The sequence below is a fragment of the Manis pentadactyla genome, chromosome 8, assembly GCF_030020395.1.
Source record: "Manis pentadactyla isolate mManPen7 chromosome 8, mManPen7.hap1, whole genome shotgun sequence".
Classification (NCBI taxonomy): Eukaryota; Metazoa; Chordata; class Mammalia; order Pholidota; family Manidae; genus Manis; species Manis pentadactyla.
The window spans coordinates 129362518-129375214 of record NC_080026.1 but is presented as its reverse complement, the minus strand read 5'-3'; the positions used below and the strand labels follow the sequence as shown (position 1 = coordinate 129375214).

The window sequence follows — 12697 nt, the reverse complement described above, 5'->3', positions numbered from 1 at the left end:
CTCCTCAAGGCCAAGAAAGGCAAAGAACGTATGTATTCCCTCGTGATGGGAATGAGACCGAGAGTTGGGTGAGCACATGGAGAGCTGGGGCAGTGAGCTGGACGTGAGGAACGGCCAGGTGGCCTCGGACGCTGTGCAGGCAGTGGCTAGATGGAGTCCTGCACGTTGGAAAGGGTGGGAACCGGCTCGGGACCGGGGTCCAGGCCTGGCTCTTTGACCTGCCCTCGCTAAAATGAGCGGAGCAGACCCCCGAGGAAACAAGCCCTCTCCCAGGACGAAAGCCCACCACTCTGACGGGAGGCCTGCCTTCCACGCTGGCACAAAGTGAGCCTGGGAGCCAACAGGCAGAGGCAGGACGGGCCCTGGTGCATAGGCGGCGGCACTTGCAAATACCAGGTGAAGAGGAGACAGTGATGTGTGACCTGTGGTTACTTTGATTTCTCTGTGTCTTGAATATTTTTACAAATGAGGGGAAAGCAACTATTCTAAAAACACAGCTGCAGCATTTCTAAGACTAGGAAGGCCCTGGGAAGCGAGGGGGCTGTGACTGCTGGATGTGTCCCCTTCTGCATGCAGGTCCTGGGTCATGTGAGGGTGCTCAGCATGGTTTTACCCAGCCAGACCTGCGGTGGAACCTGCCGGTGAGCTGTGCTGCTGGCCGTGGTGACTGCTGCCCCCGCCCTGGTGACCTGGGGGCCTTCCCTCACACCTACTGTGCTCACAACCACTTGGGGACACTGTCCTCTGACAGCCACATTCTTTCTACAAGCTTTTTTCTCCTTGAGAAGAAATTCCCATGCAGACACAGGCACATGTAGATACTGAAATCCTCAGTCACACCTAGACCAACAGCATCCAATCTCTGGAAGCGGTGTCAGTAGTTTTTCAAGCTCCCGGGGTGACTCCGACCCTGCCCTGACTATACACTTCACTGTATCACCCCCAGAGAGGGGAATGGGGCATTGAGGTGTGTGCACGAGTGAACCAACGAGTGAACCAACGATTGAACAGATGAACGAACAAATCAACATGACAAGAAGAGCACACGCTTCCAAACTGGGGAGTGGACGTTTCAGGCCCACACTGCCTTGGCATGGCCCCATCCCCGCTCCCCACCCCACTGTTAACCTGCCAGAAACGAAGGTCTCCCTGAAGCAACTCAATGATACATGGTTGCTCCTGGTGTGGCTTCCATCCAAGGGAAACAGAAGGGCTCCAGTGCCCAGGCCCGGGAGGCAGGGGGTGGGCCAGGCTGTGTGCTCACTCAGAGCCGCAGCTGTGCCGGCCCAAAGCCCCCTGGGGCAGGGTGGGACTGGACTCCGGGCCCTGCCCGACTCGCTGCTTTTGGGAAAGCTCAGCCAGGACTGTGCGGCTGGGCCAGGGGACCGGACTTGGCCTCCAGCACCTCCTCTGACCCCTGCATGACCTCAGACCCTTCATTTTCTCTGACCTTGGTTCCCCCTTTTACACAAAGAGCCTGATGAATGAAGGGAGCTTAAATGTCCCTGCCTCCCACTTTGGCAGTCCCCCAGGGACACTGTGAGGAGCCTGGTGGGGATAAAGCCATCCGCAGGCAGCGGGCCTTTCTCCAGAATCAGAGCCCCAAGTAGAGCTCGCCACTGCTGAGGTCTTTAAGCCCGTGAAGCTGCCTTCCATTCTGCAGCCGCACGGGCCAGAGCAGGACCAGAGCAAGCAGTAGCGTAAAGGCAGCCCTTCCAGAAGGCCCAGCAAGCGCGCTGTCTGGGGGCCAGGGGCCCCAGCCTGCATCGCAGCCCAGCCAAGGCTGCTCCCATCTCTACCTCAGTCTCTCTCAAGTGCCTTCATGGATGACCTTGGGTGGCTATGCCTGACCCACCCTTCCTGCAAGCTGCCCTGGCCTGCTGCGGGGGTGTTGGGGGGCGAGCAGAGAGGAGGGCTGCTCTCAAGCCTCCGAGCTGGGCCATCCAGGGCCCTGGGGACTGGCTTCACCTGGAGCTATGAGCTAATGAAGCAAAAGCCACAGGAAGGCGGGGCCAGGAAGTGGCCAGGCAAGCGGGGGCCAAGGCAAACAGCAGCCTCCCTGCAGAGAGGCGGTCCGGCTTCTCCCTGGGCTACCCGCCAGGGTCTAGTGAGGCTCGCAGCTGTGCTGGCCAAAAGTACTTGAGAAATGAATCCCCAGGAAGGTACTGACGATCTCCTGGAAGTCCTAAACCCCCCAGCCACTCCGATCCCCTTGACAGGACCCCCACCAGGGGCTCAGCCATCCCTCGTTTTGACACTTCCTGGGACAGGAAGCCTTCAAAGTGCCCAGTGGTCTTCATCAACTCCACATTAAGAGTCCATTCTTATTTCGAGACCAAACCCCATTCTTGAGATACCGAGGACAAATGTTGGGTGGTAGTTTCTCTCTGCTCGGCCAGTCTTCTCTCAGGCTCACCTCCAGTCCCCCAGCCGCTCTGCCACGGCTCCTAGGACTCAGCCACACGACACACGAGAACTTTCCCCAGGAAGCAGCACGAAGGTCTCGGTCTGCTGGAACCGACTTGGACCTTCGGTAATGAAATGTGAAACCATGCCAGGCCCTTCCATGAAGCCATCTTTGCCTGACACAGCCCCAGAGAGAAGAGGGGCTAGATTCGCGAAGAGATGGATGCGTTCACAGGCAGAGTGTTCACCCAGCACCCACGTTTGAGACAAGAGATGGGAGAGAAGCAAGTGGCTTCAGCAGAAACTAACAGAGAGAAAGCTGGAGTTTGAACTCACACTTTGCTTAGCTGAGTTGTAGCTCAGGGTTGTTGGCACTTTAGACACAGGTTTTCACAGAGTTTGACAGAGCTAGTTTTCAAAAAGAGATGACCTTTGGGTCAGACAGCAGCCTTCTCACTTTGCCACCTGATTCCTAATAACAACTGAAACAACAGCAGCTAACATGCCGGGGTGCCTGCTGTTCACTGAACACCGTGCTAGGCACTTCATGTGCTCATCTGCAATCCCCAGAACAGCCCCACGAAAGGGGGTGCTACTATCCACCTATTTTTAAGTGCCCCAAAGTGAGGCCCTAGGAAGGAATCACCACAAGGTCACAGACCTAGTAGGTGGCAGAGACAGGGTTTGAACTCAGCTCTTTCTGACAGTGGGGTAACTTCCAGCTTCTAGAGTCTGGAGCAGCAGCAGGCAAAGACCTGGGCCCTGAGAGGTGGATGGGGTCCCATTGAGGCACCGCACCATCTGGCAACTTCCGGGGGGGTCCAGGGGAGGAGCACCCCGCTAACCTGGACGTACCCATGACCAATCCATCTCCACGGCTCCCGGGCTGCTCTGTAGACAGTCCACGAGCTCCAGCCTTCAGAGGCTAAGGCCTGGGAAAAGCACGGCAGCTCAGGGGCTGGCTCTCAGCTGGGCAGCTGCACTCCGTGGGCTAGGCCGGCGCAGGAGGGCTCTTTGGAATGCCCTTCTCTGCTCTCCTTTTCCATAACACCTGGCCCAGGAGTGTGGCACCCCCCAGCTCTGAGCCCCTTCGGCTCGGAGGCCTGCACCACACCTGAGATCCAGTGACCTACGTGTTGTCTCATCCCTTTGGCTGCAGTCCTCAGAGCTGACCTTAGCTCCTCAGCTGAGCTATAAATTCTCTCTCTCCACTGCCACCCCCTTCGCATCCTCTGTAGAGTCTGAGACCGTCTGGACACTTATGAGGTGACCAATAAATACACAATTGATTCAAGCAGGAGCAGCCATGAGAAAAGTTATTCACTAGGATCCTGTTTATACTTCTTTTGTCAAAACAAATCCCTTGCTCCTTAAAGGTAGATGTCTTAAAGTCACTGGTGTCCTGAATTAAATGCTTGGCTTTTAATAGGGTGTTGGAATTACATTTCACAGCACATTCCTGTGCTCGGACCTACATAGAGGCAAGTCCTTAAGCCAAGAGGACAGGCGTCCAAACAGAGCTGGGCCCAATCTGGAGCAGGCAGAGCCCAGGCTGTCTTGTCCCCTGCACACCCAGCACCTGGCACGAACCTGGCACGGAGCGGGCACACATATTTGAGCGAATGAATGAATACATTTAACGACTTAGCTCATCAGTTTGCTAGCTCATCAGTTTGTTGGCTATACTCTACCATACTTGTTCCCAAATGTTTCCCTGTGCTGGGTCAGGTTAATGAATGGATCTGCCACATGGGAAATGGTACCCCTTCCCAGTACTGATGTCCGTCCTTCACAGTGCAGCAAAGTGTGAGCCAGAGAAAGGATATGCTATGTGCTCAAGGGAGCATGGTCATGGACACTGCAGAAAACCAGAAGGAAAGTCAGTCCAGTGCCCTCAACTCCCAGACAGGGAAACTGAGGCCCGGGGAGGGGAAGGGTCTCACCTTATTCATCACCCCAGAGCTTGTTCACCCACCCCCAGCTGCTCTGAGACCCCAGGTTAGTGTGAATAGGCAGGGGAAGTCCTTTGTTAAAACTGAAAGACCCTTACCCAACGGTCCCACCCAGGTCTGGCACAGAGATGTCCAGTCAAGACTTTCAAAACTCCCTCCCAGGACCTGGCATTTTGAGCACCATAAAGGGTGGCTGCTTCGGTGAGCCTGAAGGCCTGTGATTGATGCCACACAGGTGTCTCATATAAATCTCCGAGGGCCGTCTCTGCATGGAGCCAAGTAGAGACGCTTTTAATCATCAGGAGGGAAAAAAGCAAAATACCTCATGCATTTTCATTTTTATCTAAGGAGAAGAGCACAATCAATTTGTCAGCATGCAGTAACACTTCTTGCCAAACACCACTTATTTTAAAATAAAGCTTTCTCAGCTATACAAACAGAGGAGAAGCGTGCAGGACCCAAGACACTCGCTTTTCTCTCTCCCCTTCTTTCTTTTTTAAGAGCCCCGCATATCTCATAACTGTCTAGACCTCGTCAGCTCCATTGCAGCCTGGAGCACTGCTCTTTCTTGATGCCTTTTTTCTTCCTTCTGTCTGCCAAGCTCAAAAGAGACATTCTGACAGATACTTAACTGATGCTCAACCTAATAGTTATCCCCCTCGGTTACTCAGCACAAGATAGATAACTGGGAGAAAGGGGGAAAACAATTAATTGCGATGATCAAAGAATATTCCTTTCTAAATGGTCTAAAAATGTAACTCATCACGGCTGTTTGTTTTAAATGATTCCTTGCCAAGAACAATGTTCAGATGATTGAAAAATTCCACCCTGGAACCTCCGATGCTTACTTATTTTTCCTTCTCAGCACCTGCATGGAGAGAAGCTTTGCTCAGAAAATGTAACTAGTGAAGAGACAGGGGAACTCTCAGCCCCTCACGTATAGTGTGCTGTTTCGCAAAGCCCTCCAAGGACGCTGAACGGGGGCCTTGGGTTCTGAAAGGTCAGGCTGTAACTGCGTTTTGTTCTGCATGAGTCAGGGCCAGAGTAGGCGGCTGGAGCGCAGCGGAGAGAGGCAGAGACTGCCTTACAGCGTCCACACAGGGGCCGGCAGCTGACAAACCGAACCTATGAGTAGCTGGATCCGAACTGGGAATGTACATGGACAGCCGAGCAACCACCACTAGAAGAGAATCCAGTTTCTCCCAAAGGGGACTCAGAATCGAATTTCCATTCTGCAAGCACAGCTCATAGGCGTCGGTCACAGCTGGTGTTCAGCCGGGGGAGCCAACAGGATACCCTGACCCTCTGCTTCAGACCAGTACAGCTGCACGGCTCCACCCCGGCCGGGACTCCTTCTGGACCTAGCGCCTTCCGGTGGTTGGTCACCAGGTTCTAGCCCCCTATATTCACATCCAGGTTTCTCGACTCATTAGTGGGGTTGGATCTGGTAGGCCAGGGCCCTCTCTCCCCACCTCCCCTTAAGACTGATATACTGAGCACCTACTTGGTGCCCCGAGCTGTGCTAAGCCAGAGGATCAAGTGAGCACTAGAAACACCTACCACCCCAAGTGCCCAGGGACCCTACCGTCCAGCTCCTGGCTCTTTTCCTTGGGGCTGACCTAGAACTCCTCTGGCACGAGAGGCAGTGGAGAGGTGAAGGTAGGCCACCCAGACCCATGCCCAGTCATCCAGTGTTACATGGGCCTTGTAACAGAACTCCCATTTTTAGCTGGGCATATGGCCACCCAAAAGAAAGACCACACTTCCCAGCTACCTTTAAATCTAGATGTGGTTGTTGACCAAGTTCTGGTCAATGGAATGTAGGAATAAATAATGGATCCAAATCAGTTCTAGGTCATGCCCTTAAAGGGAAAGTGCATGTGCCCCTTCCTTCATCATCTGCCTCCCCATAGACTAGAATGTAGACATGGTGGGGCACCATCTTGGACCATGGACGAGAGGACAATACCCTAAGGACAGAAGAGACTGGAACTGAATGGCCACACAGAACTTCCACTGCAGCCCTAGACCCCTGCCTAAGCACTCTGCCATGACAGAGAAACAAGCTTCTGTGTTAGGTTGGGTCTTTGTTTTACAGCAACTGAACCTACACTTGCTTGATCCGACCATGGACTAGTTGTATGACCTTTCCTGAGGCTCACTTTCTTGATTCTAAAATGGAGATAACGATAGTGTGACCTACCTCATAGGTACAGTTCAATCAAGGTGCTTAGCACACTAACTGGCACACAGTAGGTCTTCAGTAACGACTATCTATCCACCAGTATTATCAGGAGCAGCCACTAAATACCCTGCCCAAATCCCCTACATCCACCCCCTTTATCACCCAGTCAGGAAAGAATGTGAGCACACGCTGCCTGTAGGGGGGTTACCAGAACCAGCGTTCAGCCATTTGAGCCTCATCTACTAAATTCGGCAGGGTTTCTGAAGCTCCTTTGCAGAAGAGTGGGATGCCAACGTGCCGCTTCAAACACAACGTACTCACCCAGGGTGCTACATGATAAGGCTCTAAGGGTCCCATGCTCTCTGGCGGCCCCTGCACTCAAGCAAGTGAAGGACTACTTCCCTGGTGGGAAGTCTCAAAAAGCATGCATTCAGCCTGAAAGATGGTGACCCGAGACGCAGAACATTCTTCCTCTGTCAAACACAATATAGTCTTCCTTCCTTGTGATATGCTGGGTAATCCACTTGCAAGAGTATTTTAGTAAGAGTTATAGTTTGGATGTTGGAAGATTCTGAAGTCAACAGAACTGTTTTTGCTGTATATTACATAAAATAAACACTCTGGTTCCAGGAACTCCAGGCACCGCACTGGAAACCCACATCTGTTTTCCCAAGATTCAGGAGTTGTACAAACTGCCCTTGTCCCAGCCACATCAGACTTAAGTGTCTCTGGGGTTCCTGAAGGGCAATGAGCAAAGGGCAATCCCGAGGTGACCACCAGCACCTAGGATGACACTGTCTTTACTGACAAGGACTGGTAATGTGGGTGGTGTGTGTGCAGTCAAGGGGCAAACAGCCAGCCAGTCTCTGGCCCCGGGCTAGCGCTTTAAGTGGCTAAGCGTGAGATTGTATACAGGGCTACTAAGGGCTTCCTAAGAACTAATGTTTCTTTTTTTAAATACTGAATTCCTTCTTGCCGTATCATTGCCTCTGAGGGTCACAGAGCACACAGTGGAGATGGCCAGCAGCCGGTGCCCACACTTCCTAAGGACAAAGGCTGACTTTCAATTCTGAATCCCCTCTGAGCCTTGCCCAGCATGGTGGAATCTGGGCTCCTATCACCAATCCTCCAAGGCACTCAGCACAAGTGACCTTTGAAATCTGGGCGATTGCTTAATTAACTGCCCTCCCCACCTGCAGCCTGGAAATGGAGTTCAAGCCCCACTCTGTCTGATTCACAGCTGTGTTCCCCCCAGTGAGGCCTGGCACACGACAGGTTCTCAGAAATGGGAAAATGAGTATGAATGAATGAATGAATGAATGAATGAGTAGTGGCTGGGACTTGCTGAATAAGGGAATGGTTTTAATCACGATGAAGAAGATGAGGCCTCTCCACTAGGCAGTTGGAGAGCAGCAGAGGCCCTACACTGGCAGATGTGCGTGGGCATCTGCTCCTGTTCAAACCCCCATTCGCCCCCGCCCCTGGCACTGGAGCACTAATGCCCTAGCAGGCACATATAAGTTTGGCACCTACGAGGAGCCACATCCTTTAAGACTCCATTCTCTCATTTAGTGTACTGTGTGGAGAGGCAGAGCCAGTCCGAGGGACTTGCTCAAGGTCACACGGTGGCAGTGGAGGAGATGGGCTCTGAGTCCAGGTCTTTTTCGGCTCCAAAGCCCACAGTGCTCCCAGCAAGCACCGAGGAGGCTGGAGCCACCCCAGACAGGAGCCCTTCCAGGAAGCCCCTCCGCTGCCCCCAGAGGCTCACCCTTGGGAATCAGAGGGAGGAGGGGCAGCAACTTGCTCTTCCCTGGGGAGGAAGCCCCCATTCCGTACCAGAGAAGCAGGAGGCATGGCTCAGAAACACTCAGGAGCCCCCCTCAGGGAGGAGGGAGACCCGGGGATGCAGGGCTTGGGAGCAGAGGGCCCGGGGCCAGGTGCAGAGGAAGAAGATAAGGTATGGGAGACAGGGGAGGGTCAATATTCTCGCACCTGGGGGCCTGTGAGAGCTTCAAGTGTCTTACTGTAGGGCTGCAGGAGCATTTTCCCTCTGAGACAGGCTGTGGAATAAACTCTGAAAAGCAACTTACTAAACACCTTCAGAGCTTACCAGCGGCCCGGGTGTGCTAAGCCAAGGGACAGACCTAAGACAGCCAAAGACAGGCTTTGCGCCCCAAACATGTATGGGTTCACAGACTTCTTTGGAGCAAGACCTGACACTGTGGCGTCCATAGAGAAAACATGGGCTACCGAAGTTTCACCGAAAGGGCAGCCTCCCCGGCCTCCCTCAGCAGCCCCCTAGCCTCCTGGCTGGGAACCCACCACAACCCTGCCCAGGACTCATGTCTGCTTGGGACCCCACATAGGATTTAGCCTGTGAAGCCAAACCTCTGCCCTTGGAACACTGCCCTCATTTCAGAAACACAGATACTGCAGAAACGGGGATTTTCTAAACCTGGCAGTGAGGTTTCCCTTTACCAGACAAACTGGCATGTGAGTCTGAGACAGAGACAGATAGTGAATAAGAGAGGCACAGGAACTTATAGCAAGGCCTTGCACATGCGATGCTGGCCTAACAGTTCACCTTTACAGAAAGAGCACCCTCCCCGGCTGCGCCACGCAGCGGCCCCATTCTGCAGACGTCTCCCTGCTGAGGAGGGCTCCACAAGGCCTCAGCTCCACTTCTGCCCACCTTTGCCGCTTTGGAATTCCACACTGAAGACCTGGGAATGCTACATAATCAGCTGCACCAAGCTATAGCTGCCTACTTGGGCCAAGCAAGGATGAGGGGGGTCCCTTCTTGCCACATCCACAGAGAGAAAGTTGCTCCTGGAAAAAAGCCACAGCTCTTCTGAGGTACTGGGGTGGACTACAGTGGGGTTGCCCTGAAAGGGCCAGATTCCCCCAAAGTACGCATGCTACCCAAGCTCAGCATATACACACACACTTTCTCCAAGCCTTCTCAGATTGCTCCAGCCCCATTCCTGGGCTCCTGCACTGTCACTCCAAATGACTCCTTTGATGGGCAGTAGCGGCTATTTCCTGGTGTGACTGGGGGGCCCAGAACAGTGGAAGGAGCTTAGGGTGTGCTTTGGGATAAATTGTGACCCCTCCAGCGTTTCTCAGTTAAGCCCTAACCCTCGATGTGACTGTATTTGGACATGAAGCCTTCAAGGAAGTAATTAAGGTTAAATGCAGTCATAAGGGTGGGGACCCAATCTGAGGGCTGGTGTCCTTTAAGAAGTTAAGACACCAGAGACTGCTCTGTCTGTGCACACAGGGGAAAGGCCATGTGAGGGCATGGCGAGAAGGCACTAAAAACCAACCCTGTTCGTACCCTGACCTCAGACTTCCAGCCTCCAGAATGTGAGAATATAAATGTCTGCTCTTTAACCACTCTGCCTGTGGTATTTTGTTATGGCAGCCTGGGTGTTATGATCAAAAGAGCAAGGTTTGAGGTTCAGTTCTGCCATTTACAAGCTCAGTGACTCATCTGGCCTCAGTTTCCAGGTCTGTAAAATGGGGTTACTAACTCTCTCCGCCCTGCTTGCCTCCCTGAGAGGCCTGTGGATGCCTAGGAGAAGGTGGCCATGCTACAGGGCAGGCGAGCCTGAGCTGAGGCATGAGATGGACATGAATTCAATCCTAGCCCCACCACTGACCACCTGGGTGATCCCAGACAAATCACATGACCAGAGCAGCTACTGTAAGCAGAGCATTTGCTATGTACTAGGCACAATCAATGTTTCCTCAGCTGAGCAATGGCAATGAGGATCTGCTGCCCACAGGGGTGATAGCCAGATGCTACCATGGGCACAGTGCCAGTCATGCCTGGTGGTGGCCACCCCGGAACACTGCTTCCCAGCCCTCACCACTGCTGGCCCAGCCACACTCACTTATACTCCCAGAAGGAGGGGAAACCTGATCTTTGCTCTCCCCCTACTGCACAATGGGGACATCAGCTGGGGCCTTGAAAAGAGGAGGCCAAGCTATTCTAGGCCATCTGTGGCATCGTTCAAAGCTCACAAAGTCTCCACACTGAGGCCTGTCGCCTTGGGGTGTGATAACACAGCACCCCAAGAGGACCAGAATCTGCCCAGCTGATGCTGCCCAGCCCCACTCAGGAGGCTGCCTCAACACCTTGTCCAAAATCCAGTCCCCATGGGGCCAATGCATCGGAATTGAGAAGCATGCCCATACCTGTCACCCTGCGGGTGGTTGTGGCTGCTAATGATGGACAAGCCCTGATACACAAAGGGGATGCAAGGGTCACCATGTGGCTCTGAGGGCTGCCGGGGCTGGGAGCCGGGGACCCTCACTTCCACAGAAAGAAATACATTCAGAGCTATAAATGGCAGGGGTCTGCACTCGGTGTTATCAAAGTTGAGCTGCTAAAGTTATCAAACAAAATGGCCAGGATTTTCCTGGCACTTGGACACAGGTGTCTGGAGGGCAGCCAGGCCAACAACAGCATTTCCTCCAAGGAGCAGGAATTCAGGAGGTAGCCGTCAAGGTGTACACCAGATTGGAGCATCCCCGTTCCCCTGCACCCCCATCCGGGCCGAAGGGATCCTCCCCAGTGGCACACCAGGAGGCTCCCACGGGTGCCTCACACACTGTCTCCAGGAGACAGACCTGCAGACACGACCCAAGTCCCTCTGAAGGCACCTCCTCGTTGTGCTGAGATGGTCTCAGACTCCAGAGAATTTGTCCGGGAGAAGGGAACAGCTTCCAGATGCAGCAGCAGGCCACAGCCCACCCTCCCTCCTTTTGTTGCTTTATCTCTGCAGCATAAACAAGCTTTGCCTGCATTTACAGTCAAATCGGTCAAGTCCTATTCCTTAGCCAGCTCTGCTCTGTCACTTAAAAGGAAAAAAAACAAAACCATCACCTACAGATCACTTTCATCACTGTGGATAGGGAAAGGTGCCTAGCATCACTTCACTCGCCTGGGCTCCAGGTTCCAGTTGGCCCCCGTACCTCACTAGTTACTAAGGATTTTTCCTTCCAAGCCTGGCATCACCACATGCTAGTCTTCTGTGGGTATGGGGCTCCCTGTCCTGGGGCTGGGTCTGCTTTGACAATGCCACAGAGATACCATGAGACAGCCCAACACGGGTAGGTTGCAAAAGGAAGGGCTGGCAGAGCAAATTTTGGTAAAATAAAGCCTCTCTTCTTTTGTCAGTTTTGAGAAGGGTTCCCTCGTGAAAAGACAAATCCTCCCATTGATTATGTTAAAAACTTAAGAGAAAGAGGGTCAACGGTGCCTCCGTGGAGCGTGCTGCCATACAGAGGGCTTGTGGTTCCATTTTTGTTGTTTGTTATTTTTGATAGCTTTTTAAATTTTGAGTTCATCCCTGTTGGTGGTCCTTGGGCAAAAAATAGAAGCCAGCCAAGGGTCAAATGAGGAGCAGGGGCTGGAAGAGCCCAAAAGCTGTCAGAAGTTGGACTCAGGCAATGCTGGGAGTAGACAGGCAGGCACGGTTAAGGGGATGGTTGGGAAGGTAGGCGAATAGGGACTCTAGCTAGTCCAACCTCAGAAATCAGACAGGACCCCAGAAGTAAGAGGGCATGAGCTGTAAACATGGTCTAAAGTCCAGGACTCAATGCCCCAAACCTGGGCATTGACAACAGTGGAAGAGACAGGGCAGCAACCAGTGGAGGAGCTGGGGGCAGACACTGGCAAAGCGCCTTTCAGCTTTCTGGCCCTAACATGGTTCCTACGGGGCAGAAATCATCCTTCGCACAGCTGTTGTGGACCAGATATTGTCAAATATGACTGTGTTCCCTGGAGAACATTTTAAAAATATAAAAATTCTGGGCACAGGGACTCTGATTCTGTAAAGCCTTGAAATTATTACTTAAAAGCTCCACGGTGATTCTAATGTTAGTTTCTGCCCTATGCTCCCTGATATTCCACCTGAGAAAGTGGATGTATAGGCAATGGAACTGTCATTATGTCTTTTTTGAGTTGCCCTCTGTTCTGTGTAAGCTTGTATGTCATACCCTGCCTGACAGAATTCACTTTTTTCTCTGTCTTCTTTGGTTTGAAGACAGCTTTTACTCTTGCTGGGCCTTTGTCCCATAGAGCTGCATTGTGATATCCCCCATTGTTCAGTAGGTGTCACTGTAACACAAGATGCACCTGTCCCAG

The 12697-nt window shown here is 52.9% G+C and overlaps 1 protein-coding gene across 6 annotated transcripts in view; it reads right to left on the bottom strand.

Annotated features, from left to right (window-relative positions):
• Positions 1-12697, bottom strand: part of GRK5 (G protein-coupled receptor kinase 5) — a 204280-nt gene that overhangs the window by 70303 nt on the left and 121280 nt on the right. The window lies entirely within an intron of this gene.